Source organism: Marmota monax, unplaced genomic scaffold (genome assembly GCF_021218885.2).
Source record: "Marmota monax isolate L192 unplaced genomic scaffold, Marmota_monax_Labrador192_F-V1.1 WCK01_AAM20220418_F8-fsc00004, whole genome shotgun sequence".
Lineage (NCBI taxonomy): Eukaryota > Metazoa > Chordata > Mammalia > Rodentia > Sciuridae > Marmota > Marmota monax.
This window is the reverse complement of record NW_026692881.1, coordinates 27,279,453-27,303,837: the sequence shown is the minus strand read 5'-3', so window position 1 is coordinate 27,303,837 and position 24,385 is coordinate 27,279,453. Positions and strand designations below refer to the sequence as shown.

Here is a 24,385-nt window from a genome sequence, read left to right as displayed (position 1 = left end):
CTGATAAGTCCGATGGGTTTTGATCAGTGATGTGTAGTTACATTGCACTCTGCGTTGCCAAATGTGTACATCAAATTTCAGCCTGGGCACCATGGCCACTGCCATTCTTAAATATGGACTCCACAACAGCAGGGGGCCTGGAGAGCGGCTTTGCTGGCTACCGCTCTCAGATAGGATCAAGGCAGCTCGCTTCCATCAAAGGACTTGGAAAGAACTTGAAGAGAATTCAGTAACGATGCTCTAGAAATGCAAGGTGGACTTGGAAATCCCTCACAGGCTTGCAATTGCTACAGCTGGAAAGGTCTTCATGCCCAAGCCCAGATTCTTCATGTTAGGGTTAAGGACACTGAGGCCCTGGGAGGTGAAGGGATGGGGCCCAAGGCCAACTGTTTGGGGGTGCTGCCAGGTGTTCTGGCCTGCTCTTGGGTCACTGTGACACTCATTTTTATCCGAGTGGCCAGTTCCACTCTGAATGCCTGTATCTGATGGCAATTGGAAGCTGATCCACAGTCCCCACCTCTTATTGAGCTCAACCCAATCCCACTTCTGTGTACCAGGAAGAGGGGGCATGGCATGGCTGGGAAGAGTGGTCCCCAGAACACAGAAATTCTCCTTTTTCACGAAGGCAGGTTATTTAGTCTAAGGATGCCCCTCTTCTCTGCAATGACCTCTTTCCTCCTGTTTTAGTGCTAACATGTCCTTTGTTTTATGAAGTGATGGTGATAGCAGGTGGCAGGTTTCTTTTTCCATATCCTCGCTCGCACATGAGAAATGTACGTATTCCTTGGAAATCACTCTTTCTTACTTGGCAAAATAAAAAGCGGACAATCTGCCATCAGTCTCCTATCTTAAAAAAAAAAATCCCAATGTAGGAAATCTGGAAGTTTGTGAACCATAGAACTAGATCATCCCACTCGGCTCCACTACTTCTGTGACTCCTTGGGCTCATCCAGTGTGGCGCCCATGCATGATGGCAGTGTCAGCTACAGTGACAGCCATGGCAGGGGCAGCAGCTCCTATTCCCTGGGCTCTGTGCCGAGCCGGGCTCTGTTCTGGCACTTTGTGCGCTGTGCTTCACTGAACCTGACCAGGTGTTTACAGAAAGGTAGCGGAGGCCCCAACCTCCCTCTCCAGCCTTATCACCCCTGCAGGGAACACAGGTCAGTATCTGTGTAACCCACGGTCCTGGGCTTTCCACCAGACTCTCCTTGGTTCTCTGAAGGATGAGTCTTTGGCATCTTTCTATTCTTCTCCATAGACGACATGATTGGGCAAGGATGTCTGTTGGGTGGTATAGGTTGAGTATCCCTCACATGAAACGCTTAGGACCAGAAGCATTTCAGATCTTGGAATATTTGCATGGATTTTATGGTTGGGCATCCCCAAATCCAAAATGCTCCCAAGCCTGACACTATGTGAGTCGGCACTCAAGTTTTGGAGCACTTTGGATTTCAGACGGGGGAGGCTCAGCCTCTAGTATGGTACCCTTGTTATCCAAAGCCAGCCAACTCTGCTCAGCGCCTCACGAAAACACAATATCAGTATTCACTTTTTTCATAGCTTTGGCTGTGTCCTTTCAGCTTTCTAAGGCTGATCTTAATTCTAACCTTAATTGATCTCTTGCAAATGAATCAAGGGCACTTGAGAGTCAGGACAGGTATGTTGAAGACTTAATTTAATGTATCTGCTACACAAAAAAAGAAAAGTGGATGAGAGAAGTGAGCAGCCTTGCCTCGCTGTGCGCTCTTAGGAAAAGACCAGGTCTCTGCTCTCATTTCCCCATCTAGGAAATCGCTCCCCAGCCTGTCAGCGTGCATGTGGGGAGCAGTGCAGCTTCTAGGCAGTCTTAGCAAGGGACTGTCCCTTGGTTTGGGATGTTGATTGCACAATGATGTTATGTAACCTTCACAATGATCCTTATTTATTAGGACCCAGATTTGGTGGCTCAGGCCCACCCAGGGAGAAGGCGAAGCCCACCCTGGGGGTGGCCCTGGTTCAGCTGTTAGCCAGGTCAGACTGTCGGGGTGTCTAGGCCAAAATAAGCGCTACCTTGCCCCCAGTTCAGGAGCTTTTCACCCTCCCAGCTCTGCTGGGTGTTCCCTGAGGGTCTGACCGAGGGGCTCCCCACCCCCACCAGGTCCCAAACCTTTATGTGGAGCAAACCTTTTGTCCTCCTGAAGTAGCAACCTCCACACTCCTCCCTGGCTGAGGATCCTTCACCTTCCAGAGGGGCCATGGAGTTCATTGGGTGCAGGTGACTGCTGCCCTCACTGGGGGTGACAGACTGCCTGAATTCAAGTCCAGGGTCTGTCTGTCACACACAGCCATGTAACCTTGAGCAAGTTATTTTATTATTTCTCTGACATTATGTCCTTTTGACTGCTTTGGTGTGAAAATGCTGTCTGATTTATGGAGTGATGGCAATAATAGATGGCAGTGTCCCCTGATGGCCTTACATGGATGTTGGAAATGCATTTTTATTGGAAGTTGCTCTTTATTATTTTGCAAAATGAAATTGGATTATCTTCCATTAGTCTTCTATTTTAGAAAAATATTAATACAGGAACCTGAGAGTTCCAAAGAGCCCATGTTGAGTGCCTGGCGATAGTAGCTGCTCAATGAATGACTACAATAATGATTATTACTCCATTACTATTACTATTTACCAATCTCCCCACGGCAGTCCCTGAAACTCTGTCACACTTGCAATAGCTCCTTCACAATCTTAGATTGACTTTGCACACCCTGGCAGCACCAATCAGTTCTGTGCAGGTGAACCCCAGGTTAACGCCTCCTGGGAAGGCTCATTACCGACAGAAAAGTCAAATGGCTGACTCAATAGTTCTTGAGTGGGGGTTGGGGGTGTATCAATCAGACAGTAAGGTCCCCAGGTTTGTGCAGGTGAATCCATGTCACCTGCTGGCCTGGGAAGGGCCATGCTCCTTCTCTATGCAAGGAGAAAGCCCTGTGAGGGTGCACAGATCTAGCCTGCGGGTTGTAGGCAGCAGGAGAGCAGATGGGGAGAAGTAGGGTGCTTGCCCTTTTTAGTTATTTATTAAAGAATGTTTTAATGTATCTTTTTTGATTGTTGATGGACCTTTATTTTATTTTATATGCGATGTTGAGAATCGAACCCAGTGCCTCACACATGCTAGGCAAGTGCACTACCACTGAGCCCCAGCCCCCGCCTGCTTGCCTTCTTCCAACCATGGGGCTGCTCCTAACTGCTGCTGGGACTCAGAGCAGGCTCAGAGCCTGAGATATGATTTGCCAAGAGAAGCAAGAAATTGTTTTCCCTCTGAAATCTCCTGTTTTAAATGCTGGTAATTAAGTCAAAGTTTTCCAAAACACTGGGTGGCCAAGCAAAGCTCATCTGCAGTGCAGCCTCACCCTGAGGCCTTGTCTGTGACCTCTGACTGAAAGAGAAATTAAAAGAAAAGGGAGGTGGGGTGTGCATCCCTGCCCTACCCGACCCGGGACTTGGAGCCCAGTTCTCCCGACCCTGCGGTTCTCAGAAGTCTAAGGTTTGGCCTCTGCGTGGGCATCAATAACCAGGGTCCACACCCAGAACATCCAACTTAGCCCATAACTGATTCCTAACCACAAGGTCAAAGGCCAGCTAGAGGTCAACACGGTCACAAACCAGCTTATGCTTGCATTCAAGGATGTTCACAAAGCCACGAGAAGCACAAGCACAGGTCAGGACTGGACTGCACATCTGCAGCCCCCTGACCTTCGCACAGTCTGAGGCTGGAGAAGCCTGGCTGGGGATTCCTGAGGAGGATGCTGTATGTTTTGTATGTAATGCATTGAAAGCCAGGAGGCCTGTAACGGGAAACAAAGAGGTCTCTGTTGCGGGTGAGTGGCAAAGAGAGGATTGTGGGATTGCCTCTACCCACGCTGGTCGAGATCACGGGAAACCCAAGGGAACGTGCCTCAGTTTCTCCATCTCTGAGATGGTAGTAAACATATGAGCCCCAGGCACCTTAGAGGATGGATCCCAGGACCAGGCCTGTGGGCTTGTTAAAAATTACAAAAAAATCAGCTGACAGGCGCACAGAGGCCCTGAACACTCTCTTCAGTCCTTTACTTACTGCAGTGAATAGGAAAACCAACCACAAATTAGGAGGGATCTTTATAGGGGCTACGGCAAAAGGCAGCCTGAGTCTTGCAAAAAAGGAGCCTTTACTACCCCTTTCCTGGGGCATTGTCCTCAGACTGACTATGGGTGGTGAAATTTGACCCCCTACTGGCTACTGGATGACAAGATGGCCCCTTGCTACTAATGTAAGATGGCTGCACTTTGGGCAGTGGGTGGGGAGAACAGCCTCCAGCTGCCTCCTGCTACAGACTTGTCCAAAGTCCAGCTGAGAGAAACAGTGTGGGCGAGGAGCCTGAGAGCTGGCCATCCATCTCACCTCCCAGAGAGGCTGGCGTCTCCCTGGAGCAGGGAACCTGGAGCGTCACACCTGATACTTGTCTTGTTGTGCTCTCAGCTGGCCTGGCTAATACCACTGGCTAGACGGGAAGAGGCCACCCCGTGGAATTCGTGTCTTCTGCAGGGATGCTCCTGGGCACACCTTTTATTACCCTGCAGTCAGGTCTCATGGGAAGGCCTTCTCTCTTCAGGCAGGAGGAGGAGCCGAGTTTTGATCTCAGGGACACTGGCTCATGCAGCTGGGCCCACTTTCCTCTTCAGGTCGGCTGCAAGAATGCTGGAGATGAACTCGTGGTACATGTTTCATAAATGCAGACTATTGCACAGTGAGCGCTGGTGGCCTCTGACTTCATTTTGGGTATATACAATCTCACTGTGTTGTAAATGTTTAGGGAAATTGCCGTAAGTCCTTTTAGGACCAAGTAGGTGCATACATAGGCACTAAGAGAACAAAAGCAATTCCTATTTTCCTGGGTTGCCTGCTTTCATCACTCAGGCCTCAGTTTCCCCCATACCCTGAACAATTCTGTGCCATGGGATACTTAGAAGATGTTTGCACATTTACCAAAACAAAAGGGCATGTCCACTTTTTTTCTTGAATCTCCTTTCATGGCCAGCACGGGTGATTTCCAGGACAAATTAAACTTGGGACTGGGACTGGGGGCTGGGTTCCTCCCTTGGCCCACTGTGGTGGATGGTGGCCCCTTTGTTTGGGGAACTTACAGCCATCATCCTAGCGCGGCTCTCTCCTGTGGATGCTGAAGGCTTTCCCAGACAACGGTGGCTGCAGATACTCCAGCCGAAGTGTTAGCATGATCATGGCCCCTCCTTGAACAATCTAAAGTCTATTTCTCTCTGTGTATATTTGGTTTTTCAGATGCTTTAAAGCCTGGAAAACAATTGTAGCTGAGGCCATTTCTGAGATGGCACTAAAAGAACCTACTCAGAGACAGATAAAAATAATGAGAATCTTTCTGTCAGGAAAGATTTAGAAAATATCACTGGCATTATTAAAATTTAATTTTTTACTCGGCTTTTTGGTTCCCCTTTCCAGTGATAATGAGCAGGACTGCACACCTCCGCCTCGCTAGGACTTGTTTTGTGCAATAAATTCAGCCTTCCAGTCTGAAGACATTTCAGACAACAGTTTTGACTGCTATAGGCTTATTTTTTACCCTGTGCTGTGCTTTGAGTCTTTCTATAAAAACCAGTTCATGAGATAATTTTCCACAAGGCCAGTGGAACTAATAAAAATCAATTTTGCCCAACTGGTTCAGAGAAATCTTAGGTAGAGCCGAGACAGAACTACAAAAAAGGGGGAAGGGGAAGGATCAACGTATTCACTAATGGTTTACTTGACAGAGAACTATCACATTAGCTGACAGGAGGCTCTTGGCTGTAGGAGTTCTCCTTTCAGTGGGTACAGAACATCTTTAAAGGGTCCAAGAGGAGCACTTCGTCCCAGTGGTTGAAGGTACTCAAATGTAATCATTCTTCCAAAGAGTAGCCCATGCCCCGTGGCAGGGCTGACCTGGAGCTTGAGGGAGAAGCTGGTTTCTGGGCTGGATTTCACGTGAATTGTTCCTGCACTGAAGGATCAGTGGGCCAGGAGCACCTTGTTGCACTTGGGCATCTCAGGCTCCCACCCCCAGGTGCTTGGGAGAAAACCCAGGACCTCGTGCATGCCAGGGAAGTGCTGCTGCTGAGCTCTACCCCAGCCCACACCTCAGGTTCTTGAGACATTCTCACCCCACCAGTCTCATACTGTCTGTCTGATGACAGATGGCTCCTCTTAAAATCAAGAAGTAGGAGCAGAGTGTGGAGGTGGGCAGCACATCTCTGATGCACGCGCCTTGACGGTACATATTCTGTTAGTCTAAAACACTAGTTGGCATGTTTAAGATCAAACAGAAAGCCTTTGCACAGAAAGGAAAAAAGACTGGAAGGAAATGCAGCTGAGTGCTAGTGTTTTTTGGAGGGTAGGGTATTTTTTTTTCTTTCTATCCTTATGTATCTGTATATTTTCTTTACATTGTTACATAAATAATAACGATTCTTCAAACTGAAGCTAAACTAGGAACTGAGTAGACTGAAAAAAGAAAAATAGGTTGATTTACTTATAATGTTATAAGAAAAAGGGAACTTATAGGGAAAAGAAATGCAATGGTAAGAATTTCTTTAAAAATATTTTTTGATACCTTTTACCATCCTAACAACTTCACACAAATTCTTCTTACATTTGATTCTCCTAATGAATCTATGACAAAGGCATCAATGTTCCCACTTTCTGGAGGAGAAAACTGAGACTTAGGGAATTAACTTGCCTAACATCACCAAAACAGAGTGGCAAAGTTGGTCCTCATCTAAAATCAGATCCAATTTCGAATGCCAGGTGATGAGGAGGAGAGAGATCAAGTGCATCCTGCTCTCTAGCTTCTGCTCCAAGTGCTGTCACTCCAGGTAAGGACTTTGTATTGATGAAGGAAGTCAAAGATGACAATATCCGTCCTTTCCTGCACCTCACAGTTCCTGTGATGTTCAAATTAGATCACACACGTGCAAATAGAGGAAATCCAACATTCTGCTTAAGATATGGTGGTATGATAATATTTCATTTAATACTGGTGAGTTGAGATTTGTCACAAATGCCATTTGGGTGCTGATAATTTTCAAAGAAAGAAAGCACTCATTTAACTATAGTAAGATGTTGAACAAATTTGCTCTTAATGATTCTGAAAACATCAGAATCATTAAGGGTCTGACCCTAGCCTAGCCATTATTAAGACCACTTTTCTTGCCCATAATACATTAGGTAAAAAGCAAAGGTTGCAATTAGTATGTACATTATAATCCTATTTTTACCGAAAGAAAAACCTGGAGAGAACACAGCGCACTCGGAGAAAAATAACACACACTTGCCATTGCAGTGACGTCACACGACATCAGCACCTAGCTGAGGATGCCCTGATTGTTTGCACAGTGGCCTGAGAAGAGAGCCGTTGCTTCTACTGGAGCGTACAATCAGTAGCTTAGCAGAAAAGTGCCACCCTGCTTGTAGAAACCAGGCCCAGGTCAGATTTCAAGCAGTGCCACCAAGGAAGCTATTTTAAGTATCTGATTGTATGCGTAGCATCTGGCATTTTGCATACTTCATTTTTATGACTCTAGCGTGATACATGTTCCACAAGACAAACAAACAAAGGAGGGATTAGTATGGTACAGTGCAGTCATGTCGAATATTCCCAGTATAGAAACATTATAATATGCCCTAGAGATTATTCCAGGGCCAAGTAAAACATTACCCAATGCAGAGAACCTTGGAATGGGGACTACTTAGCAGTGAGAACAGGGATTTACTTCATTTATTAGGCCGTACACAGCCTCAGATGCTAACAGGCACTGATAGGAAATGCCAACATTTCAACTTAAATCAGACCGGAGCCCATAACATCGACACTCTGCCTTTCAGCGCAAGATCACAAACAGCACAAATCTGGGCTTCTTCCACTAATTGGGGAGGTTTTCTAATTTGCTTATGATATCTGCCTCATGTCGAGCTAATCTTCCTCCGGTTACCTCCTAACGCTGTCTGAAATAATCCGCTTACTCCTGGTCTGTCTGCAATACTTGATATCAAATAACACTCACTTCCTTAACACAGCCACAGCCAAAGGCAGCCGCAGCCGGCCCTGGGCTTCTGCATCACCGAGTGTGCGACAAGGACTGCAGATGCCTCTGCAGCCCTAAGCCCGGCAAGAAATAAGGGTGCAGCGTAGGCAGCTGAGGAAGTTAGAATATATGCAAAACAGCACTAATTATTTGAAAACATGGAGACAATTTTGCTTTCTCAGAGATGTAAGCAAGTCAAATATTTCAGGGTGTTCACTGGCCTGTGTAATTATTAGTTCAACATCCAAATTCAGTTCAAAAAAATTTTTTTTTCTAAATAGAATCCTTAACCTTCCCTCCTTTTAAAGACATATAAACTGCCTCCGCCAGGAGGCTTAATTGATATAGGTAGACAATGCAATCTCAGTCGTATCATTGCCTTATCTTGATTCAGTTTTAGTTTTTCGGCGGACACAACATCTTTGTTTGTATGTGGTGCTGAGGATCAAACCCAGGCCGCACGCATGCCAGGCGAGCGCGCTACCGCTTGAGCCACATCCCCAGCCCCTTGATTCAGTTTTAATGTGTTAGATTTCTGGAAGGAGTAGGAGAAGCAAATGTTTTAATTTTCACAAAGCAGAATAGCCCAGAATCCTAATGCTCATAAGCATACCATAGGGGTGTGTGTGCTGGAACCCCAACACACAAAAGCAGTGCTGGGGGATCCGAGAGTGGTACCCCAGGAGAGGCAGGCTCTGGTCCTGGGGGATGGTTGCTTGGCTGTTACGAACTTAGGCAGAATGCTTTCTGCTCCTGGGCCCCCACTTCTTATCTGCAAAAATGTTGTGGGTATACACAGATCAGGGGATTTCTAAAACCCCTTCACTGTGAAGGGTCTACTCTTGTTAATAGGGGGGTCCTACTCCTTTCCTTATAAATGTGTTTATTCAAAACAAGCAAAATCCCAGCATCTCTTTTCCCCTTCTATGCAACACATTGTATTTGAAAGCAGTTTCCTCACATTTGCAGAGGTTACTGAAGGGGGAAAAAGTTATATTGTTTAATCCTACTTTACAGGAGTTTGCTCTTTTATTAGAGAACAGACTCAGAACAGTGATCAGTAAGGTTTACGTACCCAAAGTGGGAGGAGGGGTGGGGGGAGGAAAAAAGAGGCTGCCTTCAAGTGCCTTGTGGAAATGTATAAAACAAGCAGCGAGATAGTCCTTTGCCAAACACTGTCATAAATTTTTTATTTGGCAGCTAACATTCTCACTAGTTTTCTTGGCAGCAATTGGGACCTTTAGCAAGAAAGGTGCAGAAGAAAAATACCTTGTTTAGAGATGTTTTCAACACTTTCTGGGATTTTTCAGAACTTCTGCCTGCAGCACATTTTTACAACTACAGTCTCCAATCACCTGATGAGTGGGTGGTGGGGTTTAAACTTTTTTCTTTAAAAAAAAAATAAAAGAATATATATAGAGAAAGAGAACAAGCAGTGCTACCCCCTCTGGCCTTCCACTGAGCATGTCTTTCTTATTTTTCATGGTAGGTATTTCTGATATCCAAGCACTTAGTCTTCTCTGTCTAGACAAAAAACTGAAAATAATATCAGAATGTACCTCTTGTTGGGCCTGATACTATCTATATTGTATTCCCATATGACAGAGATGAATGAAAGCGAAACAGGCTGATGACTAGGGCATTTTTTCTTCAAGAGTTCTGCCAAAAACGGGTCCCACCTGTTGTCCTTGGGTCAGCTAATGGGCAAAGAGCTGCCCTGGATTGGAAGCTGGTGGGAGCACATGCAGAGGAGACCTCACAGCCATGCCTCCACGTGGAAGGGTGGAACAGAAGCCAGTGGAGAAGCGCAGTATTCACCTCCGGGGCACATCTGGGAGGAGGGGGGCGTGGAATTCGGGGAAATAAGGAGCCCAAATCCATAAGGGATGGGGATGAGGTCTTTCATGGCAACTACATCCTAAACAACACATAAATACTTGCTGCAGAACAGCAAAAATCCTTCCCCGAGACTTCCAGCTATGACTGAAGAGGTTGGCAAATTCACTCTCCCCATAAGAAGTGTAAAACTGGATACCTGTCAAAATAACCCTTTCAGGGCTCTGCATAATGACCAAAGGGAAAGAGCAAATTGAGAAGTGTTTATTCGTAGGAAGCTGGCAGAACTTTTGGTAAGAACATCCCCACCTCACCCCTCAGCTGAATTGGCTAGAATGATGGTTTTACCAGGGTGGGGATGCCAGGGGAGGCTGAGCTGATCTGGAGTAGAGGGTAAAACCCACACTCAGCAGCACCCTCAATGTAAGTAGCAAACTCATGGGAAAAGGAATGGGGACATCCCACAACGTTGCTCGCCCCAGGTCGCAGGGCTGGTGGGGGTAAGTGACAGACCAACCAAGAATGTGCTGGGAGGTCCTGGAGGTGAGCGAGCCACACAAGTGCCAAATGTGCTCTCCCATTGACTGGGAAAATGTGACATGATGTGGAGACCTGAGAGTGGCCAGGCCAGACCCCCAGCCGGGCAGGCCAGAGAGCTGGGTGAACTCTGGATCTGCTCCTCAGCTACACAGAGATGGCTTGGCAGAGGATGGAAGCACTGCAGGTTCGAGGTTTTTGAGTACAACCTCCGCCCAGTCCTGGGCTGACCATTCAGCTATGCACACAAAGGGGCTGCCCTCGGAAGCCAGGCTCATACAGGGCAGAAAAAAAAAAAAAAAGGAAAAAGAAAAAAAAGTGACTCATATTCAGGGGAAAAAAGCAGCTAGGAGAAACTGATTCTGTGTGACTGGTGTTGGCGTTAGCAGATAGAGACTTCGAAGCAGCTATTAGAAATTTGTTAAAAGTAAAGGAAACTCTGCTTAAAGAATTTAAAGAGATTACAAGGACAATGCCTCAACATATAGGGAATCTCAACAGGGAAAGAGGAACTATAAAGAAGACTAAACGGAGGTTCCAGAGTTGAAAATACAATAAACCAAATGAAGAGAAATCAGTGAACTTGGAAATGTGGCAGTAGAAATTATCCAATCTTAAGAGGAAAAAAAATGAAAAAAATAAAGAGCCTTCGGTAGAGGCTCCCTGTGACAATATTAGTAAACCAACATATGTGCAGTGAGAGTCCAAGAAGGAGAAGGGAGAGAGTGGCGGGAAAACATCCTTGCTGAAATATGGCCAAAAAAGAAAATCCTGAAAGCAGTAAACTCATCATGTACAGGCAAACAATAGATTGATGGCTGATTCCTCATCACAAACAACAAAGGAGAAGATAGGGGAGAATGACATATTCAAAGTGCTAAAAAGAGTGGGGTGGGGGAACCTGTCAACCAAGAATTCTATGTCCAGCAACACTGTCATCAAAAGTGAAGGCAGAGCTGGGCCTGGGGCTGGGGCTGAGCAGTGGAGCGCTTGCCTAGCATGTGTGAGGCCCTGGGTTTGATCCTCAGCACCGCATATAAATAAATAAAATAAAGGTATTGTGTCCAGCTACAATTAAAAAATATTTTTAAAAAATGCAGGCATTGCTGGGTGCAGTGACTCATGCCTATAATCCCAGCGGCTTGTGAGGCAGGAAGATTGCAAGTTCAAAGCCAGCCTCAGCAATTTAGTGAGGCCCTAAGCAACTCAGTGAGACCCTGACTCTAAATAAAATATAAAAAAGGGTTGGGATGTGGCTCAGTGTTTAAGTGCCCCTGGGTTTAATCCCTGGTTAAAAGGAAAAAAAAAAAGGCATAAAGACTTTTCTAAACAGAGCGAGAGAACTGTTTTGTGAAAGGTTTTGCCTTGTCAGTAACACTAAACAAAGTCCTTGAAGCTTAAAGGAAATAATACTAATGGCAATACAAATCCACAAATAAAGGAAGAACACCAGAAATGGTAAATATATGGATAAATATAAAAAGTTGTACAATAAATATTTTCTCTTTTCTTCCTTTAATTTCTTTGGAAACTCATTAGATTGCATAAATGATGATTATAATTTAGTATTTGGTTTATAACATGTATTTATGAGTCAATCATAGTATTAAAAATGGAGGAAATTGGCTATATTGGAATACAGTTGCTACATTTTATTAAAACTAAGTCAATATTAACTTGAAGTATATTATGAAAATTTAAGGTATACCCTGTAATTTCTAGAGCAAAGATGAAGAAAAAAAAACAACCAGAACTGTAGCTAAAGAATTCAACAGATGAATTAAATTGATAAACAAAATGTGGTATTAAAAAAAAAGAGGGCAGGGGTTGTGGCTCAGAGGTAGCGTGCTTGCCTAGCACGTGTGAGGCACTGGATTTGATCCTCAGCACCACATTAAAAAAAAAAAAGTAAAATAAAGGTATCATGTCCACCTATAACTAAAAACAAATAAACAAATATTAAAAAAAAAGAACAGAAAATGAGAAACAGAAGAACAAAAAAGACCTGAGGCATGAAGGCTGAGTAGGGTTGCACATGCCTGTAATGCCAGCTACTCCAGGGGCTGAGGCAGGCTGAAGTCAGCCCAGGCAATTTAGTGAGACATTGTCTCAAAATAAAATACAAAGGGATGAAGATTTAACTCAGTGGTAGAACTCTTGCCTAGTAGGCAGAGACCCTGGGTTCAATCCCCAGTAGTATAAAAAAGAAAAAAAAATTAAATGATAATGGATTAAATGATCAAATCAAACAGTAGAGATTATGAGACTATAAAAACAGATCCAATTTTATGCTATCTATATAAGACAGATCTCAGATTTAAAAGCACATAAAATTTGAAAGTTACAAGATGGAAAAATATATACCATGTAAACAATAACCCCAAGAGAGCTGAAGTCTTTATATTAACATCAAACATAAACTTTGATGAGAGCTAGGCCAGGTAGCATGTGCACGTAGACCCAGTTACCCAGGAAGCTGAGGTAGGGATATCACTTGAGTCCAGAAGTTCAACACTGGCCTGGTCAACATAGTGAGACCTTGCCACAAATACAAAAACAAATAACAAGAACAAAAAGATCTGTGAACTTTTAGATGAGAAATATTCTTAGAAGAATATTCTTAGAAGGACATTTTGTAAATATAAAAAGTTCAATACATCAGGAAGATATGGCAATTATGAACAACATTTATACACCTAACAAATCTCAAAATATATGAAGCAAAACCTTTCAGATGAAAAGAGAAACAAAGTTCAACGATTGCACTTGCAGAAATATGGCCAAAAAAGAAAATCCTGAGCTGCTGGGATTACAGGCATTTGCCTGTATATTTCAATATCCTATTCTCAGCAATTGACATAATGAGTAGATAGAAAATCAACAAGGCTCTAGAAGACTTCAACACTATCAGTCAACTTGACCTATTCAATATTTATTGGAACTTCCACTTGATGACAGCAGAAAATACATTCTTTTCAAAAGAACATGCAATATGCCCCAGTACTGACCACATAGAGACCAATAAATTAAAAAGAGCTGAAATAATAAAAGTATGTTCTCTAATTATAACAGGATTATATTAGAAACTTATAGTAGAAAGTAATTTTGAAACTTCCAAGCTTTAGAAAATTATGTAACACACTTCCAAAGAACCCATTTGTAAAAACCAATCACAATAAACAATTTGTAAAAAAAATCACAATTAGAAAATATTTTTAAATGAAAAACAAAACAATAATTATCAATATTGTTGGATGCAATTAAAGAAGATCTCAGAGAGAAATTTATTTGCCTAATTACAAAGGTCTCAATCCAATAATCTAAGCTACTGCATTAAGTAATTAGAGTAAATTAAGCCCAACACAAACAAGGGGGAAATAGAGTAGTGAAACGGAAGAAAGAAAGCAATAAAAAAAAAAAACCAATGAAACCCCAAGTTGACTCTTTGAAATGATCAACAAAACTGATAAATTTTTAGCTAGAATGACTAAGAAATAAAGGAAGAAGACCCAAATTACCATCATTGAGAATGAAAGGGGAATGTCACTAGTGACTTAACAAAAAAAAAATTTTTTTTTTTTTTTGGTGGTGCTGGGTATTGAACCCAGGGCCTTATGCATGTGGGGCAAGCACTCTACCAACTAATTTAACAAAACTTAATAAAATTATAACAACTTTATACCAAAAATTCAGGGATTTAGTTGAAATACACAAATTCCTAGATATACCCATATTACCAAAACTGGCTAAAGAAAAACAGAAAATCTGAGTAGAACAATATAAGCAAATAAATTGGATTCATAATTTAAATATTTCCATAAAGAAAAGGCTAGAACTAGATGACTTAAATAATGAATTCCATCACATATTTCAAGAAGTAATCATACTGATCCTATACAAACTCTTTTAGAAAATAAAGTAGAAGAAAATACTCCAACCCATTCTATGAGGCCAACATAACTCTGATATGAAAGCTAAACAAAGAGATCAGAAAAATATCCATCATGAACACAGACATCAAAATCACTTACAAAATATTATTGAATTGAGCTGGGGCACAGTGGCATATGCCTGTAACACCAGTGGCTCAGGAGGCTGAAGCAGGAGGATTTCGAGTTCAAAGAAAGAAAAGTGAGGTGCTAAGCAACTCAGTGAGACCCTGTCTCTAAATAAAATACAATTGGGGTGGGGATGTGACTCAGTGGTCAAGTGCCCCTGAGTTCAATCCCCAGTATTAAAAAAAAGAGTTGTACTAAATCTCAAACTGAATCTAGTAAAAGGTGTATACAACATGAGCAAGTAGGACTTATCTCAGTAATGCACTGGTTGGTTTAACATCTGAAAACCAATTAATGTAACACAACATATTAACAGAATCAAGGACAAAAATCTATGTGATGATCTCATCAGACACAGAAAATATATTTGGCAAAGTTCAACATCTACTTAAGATAGGAACTTTCAACAAACTCAGAATAAAAGGAACCTTCTCAACCTACTAAAGGGCATCTATGAAAAGCCTACAACTAACATCATTTTTAGGAGTAACAGACTGAAAGATTTTACTCCAAGATTAGGAATAAGGCAAGAATATCTGTTCTTACTACTCCTGTTCAACATCACACTAGAGGTACTAGCCAATGTAATCTGGCATGAAAAAGAAATAAAAGGCATCTAGATTAGAAAGTAAGAAATAAAATTGTCATCATTAGCAGATGACATATTCTGTATGCATAAAATCCTAAAGGACCTTAAAAGAAGCTACCTGAGCTAATCAATGAATTTAACAACGTCACAAAATACAAGAATATAAAAATATCAATGATATTTCTACATACTCACAATAAACAGTCTGTGAATGAAATTGAGAAAACAATGTAACTCATAATAGAATAAGAAAATGTAAAATTTAGGAATAACTTTAACAAAATAAGTAGAAGGCCAGCTGGGTACAGTGACATGTGTCTTTAATGCAGAGGCTTGGGAGGTAGAGGCAGGAGGATCACAAGTTCCAGGCCAAACTTGGCAACTGAGTGAGACCTTGTCTCAAAAAAAAAGAAAAAAAAAATGCCTGGGGACGTAGCTTAGTGGAAGTCTCCCTGGGTTCAATCCCTAGTACTAGCACTGCGAGCAACAATGATTAGAAAAAGGTGGTTTGGATCTGAAATCTATAAAATATTACTTAGAACTAAATATCTATCTAAATGGAAAACGATTCTATATTCATAGATTGGAAGATTCAATATTGTTAGGGTAACAATTAACTGTGATCCTTATCAAAATCCAGCAAGCTTTTTTGTTTTAGAATTTGAAAGAGAATTCTCAAACTTATATGTAGATAGAAAGAATATTAGAATGACCAAAATAATTTTTGAAAAAGAGCAAAGCTGGAAGACTTAGTCCACCTGATTTCCAACTTAGCTATTGTAATCAAGACTGTAGTACTGGTGCAAGGACAGATATATAGGTCAAGAGAACAAACAAATTCTAGAAATAAACTTTACATTGATGGACAGTTAATTTTGGACAAAGGAATCAAGATAATTCAATGGTGCTGAAAGAATTGGAAATCCATATTATTTTTTTTTTAGTGTAAATACACACAATACCTTTATTTTATTTATTTTTATGTGGTGCTGAGGATCAAACCCATTGCCTCACATGTGCTAGGCAAGCGCTCTACCACTGAGCCACAACCCCAGCCCCTGGAAATCCATAGTAAAAAAAAAAAACATTTTTTTTTAAGTTCATACTTAGACCTTTATATATAATACAAAGTGAGCTTTGTATTATATTTAAAAATTCAAAATGGAACATAGAACCAAATATAGAGGCTGAAATTACACAACTTCTAGAAGAGAACTTTCTGACCTTGGGGCAGGCAAAGCTTTCTTAAAAACATAAAACATAAAATAAGAAAAATTGATAAAGATAATTTCATTAAAAGTGGAAAGCTTTTGCTTTTTTAAATTCACCATTAAAAAAATAAAAAGCAAACCACAGATTTGGGGAAAATGTTTGAAAACCATATATCCAATAAAAGACTTGTACCCAAAGGCATAAAAATAAAAGCTATCAACATTTGATAACTAAGATGACAAAAAAACCTAAAAGTCCTACAAAGAAGCTACCTGAGCTAATCAATGAATTTAACAAGGTCCCAAAGTATAAGAACATACAAATATCAATAACATTTCTACAAATAACATCTGAAAGAGCTAGACATTTCACTAAAGATTAAACACAAATGGAAAATAAGCATATGAAAAAATCATCAACCTTATTAGTTATTAGAAAAAAGCCAATTAAAATGAGATAGCACAGTACACCCACTAAATGACTACAATACAAATGACTCGTCCTGCTCCATGGGGTCCTTTGACATCACTTGTGAGTATGTAAAGTCACACAGCTGATTTGGAAAATAGTTTGGCAGATTTTAAAAATACTTAAACAAGCATGCATTATAATGACTCAACAATTCTACTCTCAGGTAGAGGTGGGTAGACACACAAGAGAAATGAAAACGTATGTCTTCATGAAGATTGTATGCCCATATTCAGAGCAGCATGCTCACTATTAGCCCCAAACGGGCAACAATCCCAGTGTCCATCAACTGTTGAATGAGTAAATAAGATGTGGTACCTCCAAACAATGACTACTACTCAGCAATAAAAAGTATTACATACTACAGTAGGGATGGACCTTAACAACTTTACTGTAAGGAAAAGGAGGATCACAATCTGCAAACAGGCAGGAGGGAACATTCTGGGATGACATAACTGTTTTAAAATCATATCACAGTGATGATCATATCTCAATAAATTTACTGTAAGTTCTTAAATCGCATGCTTACAATGGGCAAATTTTATGGCACTCAAAAACTTCAATATAGCTGTTGAACAAAAAAATCTGTAGATCAGCAACTGGCCTTAAAAAAAAAAAAAAGAAAGAATGCTTGGATACCTAGAGAAACTGCTAGCAATAAAGTAGTAAATTCACGGTGGGTAGGGCTGGGGCTCAGCAGTACCACACTTGCCTGGCGTGAGTGAGGCACTGGGTTCAATTCTCAGCACTGCATGTAAGTAAATACAATAAAGGTCTATAAACAATGAAAAAAATTATATATAAAGGTCTATGAAACAACTAAAATATATATAGTAGTAAATTCACTCTTCCAGATTGAAGCAATCATCATGCTTCTTCCTCCTCTGGTAATGGCAGTCTGTCTATTTCCTTTAATCTGTAAATATCAGATTTATTTGTTTCCTTGATTGCATCCTCTATGACATGGAGTTGTATAAGGTCAATGCGCAAGTCTGCCTTGGTCTTTGTTATATTCCTTTACCAATCCCAGGCACATTATAGTTATTAATAAACACTTGACGAATTGGGCTGAGGATGCAGCTCAGTGGTAGAGTGCTTGCATAGCATGTGCAAGGCCCTCAGTTCAATTCCCAGCACCATGGAAAGAAAAAATAAATTGGTGAATCATTGAATGATATAAAGAAAGTTGAGAAATGTTTGAATTTTCATAAAAAATTAGCATACTCATATGCCTGGATTATTAATGTAGTGTAGCAAAATTCATATACCATGTGCCAGGGATTATGTGCTTGATAAAGGGAATAAGATCTAACAGACTGGGTTCCTGTCCTGAAGAAGCTCATAGTCTAGTGGAGGAAAAGACATGGTATTGTTCCATCTGATGAGCAAGACTGGTCCGGGCCAGCCTATAGCAAGTCTGAACAGAGGAGGTGAGAGCCGTGGTGTGCGCCCAGAAGAGCACAGGAGATGCTGCTGCAAGGTGAACTCATCTGCAGCCCGGGTCACCATTGCCTTAACACATAACAATCAGCTGCTTCTCCATTCAGATAAGTGTTGTTTTGCAATTATCAGCCATATGTTAAGAAACGGCCTGAAAACATAGTCCAAGGACTCTGGGGATCCCAAGACCCTTTTAGTTACTCATAAACTCAAAATAATTTCTATAATAACAGTAAGATGTTATCTTTTCCATTCCCCTTCTTCCATGTGTGTGCAGGGAATTTTCCAGAGCACGTGGTCATGACATCACAATAGACTGAACGTAGAACCAGATACTGGGTTGGGCTGTCCTCCATAAAGCCAGACACTAATGAAATGAGCAACCAAGTAAAACAGTTTTGTTTTGGAAAATGTAGTAAATTTTCATAGACATGCTTTCATTATCATGATTGAAAACTGAATTAATGTTTAATTTTTTGTTTAAATTTCTAATATGATAAATACTGATGTAATCTACATAAACAAGAGTTCTTTGAAGTTCTCAATTTAAGAGTTCAAAAGAATTATTTAAATTTTCATTAAAATTGAGCATACTCAATGGAGATCCTCAGAAAACTTGGAACAGAACCGCCATTTGACCCAGTTTTCCTATCCAGTTATCCCCTATCAGCACTCTATAATGATGCGGCCACATCAATGTTTATAACAATTTAATAGCTGAACTATGGAACCACCCAGGTGTCATCCAAGAGATAAATGGATAAAGAAAATGTGGTATATATACACAATGGAATATTACTCAGCCATAAGGAAGAATGAAATTGTGGCATTTGCCAATAAATAGATGGAACTGGTGTCTATCATGCTAAGTGAAATAAGCCAATCTCAAAAAAATCCAAGGCAGAATATTATCTCTGATATACAATGCTAACACACAATAAGTGGGGGTGGGGGAGGGAAGAATAGAAGTTCACTGGATTAGACAAAGGGGAATAAAAAGAAGGGAGGGGGATGGGAATAGGAAAGACAGTAGAATGAATCGGATATAACTTTCCTATGTTCATGTATTAAGACACCACCACTCTACTTCCACATCATGTACAATCACAGAAATGGGAAGTTATAGTCCATGTATGTATGATATGTCTAAGTACACTCTATGGCCGTGTATATCTAAAAAGAACAAAAATTAGCAATGCTCATGTGCCTGGATTTTTATTATCTTCAGTGCAGCAAAATTCATGTACCATGTGACAGGCATCATGTGCTTGATAAGGAAATGAGACCTAACAGACTGGGTTCTTGGACAGCACTGACGCGATCCACATCAACAAGAGCTCTTAAACTCAGTTTAAGAGTTCAGAGGGGTGCTGAGACCAAAGTCTGAGAATTGCCCACTGTTCTAGGGCCAGGAAGGAGGAGGCATTTGGGTCCTTCTACCCACAAAATTCATGGCAAAACCCAAGATGCAGGCAGATCCCTTGGACATTGAATGGTATTTATATAGAATAAGCCAAGGCCACAGAGGTCCATGGACACTTTGAAAAATATGTGGGAGGAGTTCACCGTGGAGCAATCTTGGAAAGCTCTAAGTCCTGGGACTGTATGAACTGGGCCAAGTCTCACCTCAGAAAGCAGCAGGGCTACGACGGCACCGGGACACTCCACCTGACCCCAGGTATCAGGGCTGCACAGATGCATGATGGTGACAAGCACCTTGAGACTTTATAAGCAAACCAGGCCAACAGCACAGTGAATTACATGAAGTTAGTAACTAATAAAAAAACTTATTCCCATTGCTAAAATACTGATAGTAGAAGGGAATACGTCCAGGCAGAAAAATTTGGATCAGTTTATGCCAAGAGAAAAGACTGGGCAACCTCCAGAGAGTGGAAAATCAGAGTCTGAAGTCATGCAGGGGGCCAGAGAACTGTGTGACCTTGGACAAACTGCCTACCTCTCTGAGCCTCAGGTACCTTTTCTGTCAAATGGGGGTAATAACCATATCCATCTGAGAGGGTCAGAGAAAGAAGGAAATGAGGTGAACCACAGGAGCTGATTGGCACAAAATGACCACTCTGAAAATAAGCTGCTAGAATTGGGATTTCTGAAACTGCCCCATTGGAGGGCTCTGGGGCAGGGTCTGCCATGCTTCAGAGCTGCCTTTGTTGGGGAAGGGCGCCTGCGCACCAACGAGTCCGGCCACTCCTCTGACCATGCGGCTCCCAGGAAATGGCTGCCTCTGAGAAGGCACTTAGTCTACACGGGGAGCCCCTCACTCCCACCTAAGCCTCTGCCCCTCTTTCTTCCTTCACTCTGGAGGGTCTGGCTTATCTGGAACACTGGCCTCTGTGGGAACACATCATCTCTCTGCTTATATTCTGGGAGCAGAGGTCTTTTCTGTATAACTTTACAGTCAAGAACAATGAAAAGACTAAAATCCAAAGCCAACAGGGGCCAAGGGATCTGCCTGCATCTTGGGTTTTGCCATGACGTGAAAACACATGGCTTCAGACTGTAACATGAACAGCCCTGAAATCTCTCCAGGGTGGAATCCGTGTTTTCAGCAGAAATACTTATGATGGACCTTTTAAAAAATTGGGGGGATTGTGTTAAGTGAAAGTCAAGATAACCTTTCTCAGGCATGCTTTCTCCTAACGCTCCCAAATCTTCTCATTTTGCCTAGGGTAAGAGCTGGATTAATGCCTGAAAACAGGGGAAATGTCTATTTTTCTCCAACCTCACTTGAATTGGGCACTCTTGGGATGAAGGGGAGGTTTGCCATTTGTAGACAAGAATGAAGCCTTTTGTGAACAGTTAAGTACACCACCGACTTGCTTTAAAAAGTGTCAAAGACTATTTTTGGTGAACATGTGGTTGGCTGTGCCAAATTGAAACATTGACTTATCGCCGGATTTAGCATTAAAACATTAGAACTTACAATTAAGACTGCTCTGTTTACTCCAGATGAGTTTGTCAACGTGCTGCAAATATATTTATGTTATCATAATAAAAGCAAGAAATAGGCAGAGTGATTTTTCTCACTGCTGAAGGCCACACTGAAAAGCACTTCAGGATGCTGAAATTTGAGCTGCCCCTATCATATAGGCAACTACTGTCCCCAAAGAGCAGGCGCTGGGCGTAGCTATCTTGGTGCATAATGGGTTTATTCTCATTCACAAAACAGAAATGACTTTATGACTCCAAAGTAAAACTAGGATAAGAAATACTCTGGCAGATTTGCTACAGATGTGGTCTCCGACACGTACACATGGGGAATCTGCTATTAATCACATGTTACGATTTGAACATTATAAAGTACAAGGCAGACAAGCATTAAGTTCAAGGTCTGAATTGATAAAAAAAAAAAAATGAGAAGAGAAAAAAGCTCAGTGTGCCTGTGTCTGCCATTGTGTAGAAACGCATCGCTTGAAAAGATATCATTCATCCCTTTCCCGGTCTTGCCCCATTTTATTTCAAGGTTGGTCTGCCTTTTGTTTGCTCCCTTTCACTCTGACACAGATGACAGCTCTTGGGAAGAGGCAGCCCTTGGGCTGTCCCCCTCGCTCGCCGGACTAGGCCAGGAATGTGCTTGTTCGGCATTTGCTCAGGAGCTCGGAGACCCAAGGGCCCGGGGGACCAGGAGAGCAAGGAGCACATGCCAGAACTGGCGCGGCACCTAGGCACTGCAGGCCTTTGTCACCACCTGCCTCCAGGGTTAAGGTGGCCACGGTAATTATGCCAAGGCCATGCATTACTCTGACAAAGTAATCCATCAAATTATTTCTCACAATTTCAATTCTCCCCTCGAATTTTCCTTACCTCCCAAGCCAGCTGGATATTATATTACTAAAGCTGTTGAAAAGGTGGAACTCTAGCCGTGGAGCCAAAGGCCACGGCAACTATGCGATGCATAAATTTTTATTGTTTGCTCAGTATTGAAATCTCATTAGGGTCCATAATTCATCTGAACACTGTGAACATTTACATCTGTTGATCATGAGAACCTGGAAGGAATGCACACCTTGGCTAACTTGTTTTTGGAGGAGGCTGTGTGTGTGTGTGTGTGTGTGTGTGCTCGCACACATACGCACATATGCTCATATGTTTTCAGCCCTTGAACAGCTATGGTTTAAATGTCTCTTACTCAAACCAATTTCCAACTTGAATTTAAATATCCCAAAGTTGTTTTCATTTGGCAGCTTTCAGACAAAGACTCGGTTCTCTTCGAGTCCAGCTTAATCAATGTTGGAAAATTCCACTCATTGCACGTTGGCCTTAATGCAGTTCTGCTGTGTTAATTACATCAGAATTATCCCAAAGATTACACGCCTTTCATTCAATGTATATATGTTTTTGTCTTCACTTAATTATGGCTTCAGGATCTACTGGAGAGAGGAAATACAACCGTGACTGCTTCTGGGTCCTGGGGATATACAGATTTGGGTCCATATTTGAGTGTGTGTGTGTGTGTTTAAACCTCTTTCCTACTAAGTTCTGCCCTTTGGGACTGGTGGTATTTTAATTTATGGGCCTCTTAGCCATACCATGAACACTGCATTTCAAGGGTGATGATCACCGAATCACAGAACTGGAATTGGAAGGGGAAGGGGCCTTAGGGGCCATCTAGCCTGGCCAGCCCTCTTCCCAGCAGGAATCCCCCTGACAACACCCCCGACAAGTGGTCCTTCAGGAACGTAGCCATTTTTGGAATGAACTATGGCAGCAGCTGAAAGGCTCTTAGCAAACGCTCCCTAGCAGTTCAGCAGAGATGAAGAATACTGTGTCCCAAGGGAAGTCTAGAGGGAATCTAGGTGGACCACATGTCATTACCCAGACTGGCATCTGGTGAGGGCGCCAGCTCTAATGGCCCCACTGTAATTCCGGCTGATGGCAGTGACACCTGCTGATGAGAGTCTTGTCAACTACAAGCTGCTCTTTAGCAGGACTTCACTAATCTGCTGCGACGGGAAAAATCAGATACAGATGTTTTTGCTCAGAAGGCCTTGGAAATGCTGAGGTCCTATCTGCTCCTCAAGGAGACAGGGCACGCCCTTCCCACAGGAAAGAGAAGCCAAAGGGCCTCATCCAAGTGTCATCGCAACATCCTGTCCTCCAAGCTGGCACGTGGTTTTAGTGTTCCACTCTGCCCAGTGCTCTGACGGCCTTGGCACACAGCTGGGACAGCTGGAGATGTGGCTCTGGACACAGGGGGTCAAGTAGGCCCCAGAGCAGGGCCAGGGGAGTGATCTGGCTCCAGATGGGAATGTGTTGAAGAGCAAAATCAGGCAGGTCCCTGTCTTCATGGAGCTTCTAGAACATAACAAAATGGTCACATGCACCTGACTGACACCTTCACGCAGTGCTGAGTGCTGTGAAAGAGGCTGATGTGACCTATCTGTCTAGTAAGACCAGGGAACATCATCTGGAGCCAACAACTTGCCGTGCAGTTGGACAGGTATGATCAGCAGCTGCCAGAGGACTGAACTTGTCTAGGGCACGGAGAGGGCTTCCCTCAGTGCCAATGATGTTGAAGCATGATTGTTTTCTTTAGGTAGGTGGGTGTTCTACCAACGAGTGCCTCAGCCCTTTCTATTTTATTCTGAGGCAGGGTCCCACTCAATTGCCCAGGCTGGCCTTGGACTTGAGAGCCTCCTGCCTCAGCCCTCCAAGTAGCCGGGATTGCAGTCGTGCACCACTATCCTCAGCTTGAACTGAGGTCTGGAGCATGCGCTGCATAGGTAAGAAGGGTGGGAGGGTGATTGGGAATGGGAGAGATTCCAGGCAGATGGCACAGCATGTGCAAAGACCCTTTATTGGAAGTGGCATGTGGGAGGAACAGAGAGTAGGCAGTGAGCCTCGGAGAATGATGGGAGTGGGGTGAACTGCAGAGGAAGCCATGGTCAGGCCTTGCCACCTGGTGAGACTTTATCTTCTATTTAGTAGTCGTGTGGCTTTGAGGAAATTGCTGACTTTACTGATGTTTAGTTTCCTAATCTATAAAATGGGAATGACAATGAATGCTGGCTAAGGCCCACAGAATGGTCTGATGAGATCACACACAGTGAGCTCTTACAGTACTACCTGGGACGTGAGCCACACTTGGGAAATGCTGGCTGTTATAGAAAAGCTCAACCG

General features: G+C 42.5%; 1 protein-coding gene across 6 annotated transcripts in view; it reads right to left on the bottom strand.

Moving 5' to 3' along the window:
• Vti1a (vesicle transport through interaction with t-SNAREs 1A) overlaps window positions 1–24,385 on the bottom strand; it is a 343,300-nt gene that overhangs the window by 9,774 nt on the left and 309,141 nt on the right. The window lies entirely within an intron of this gene.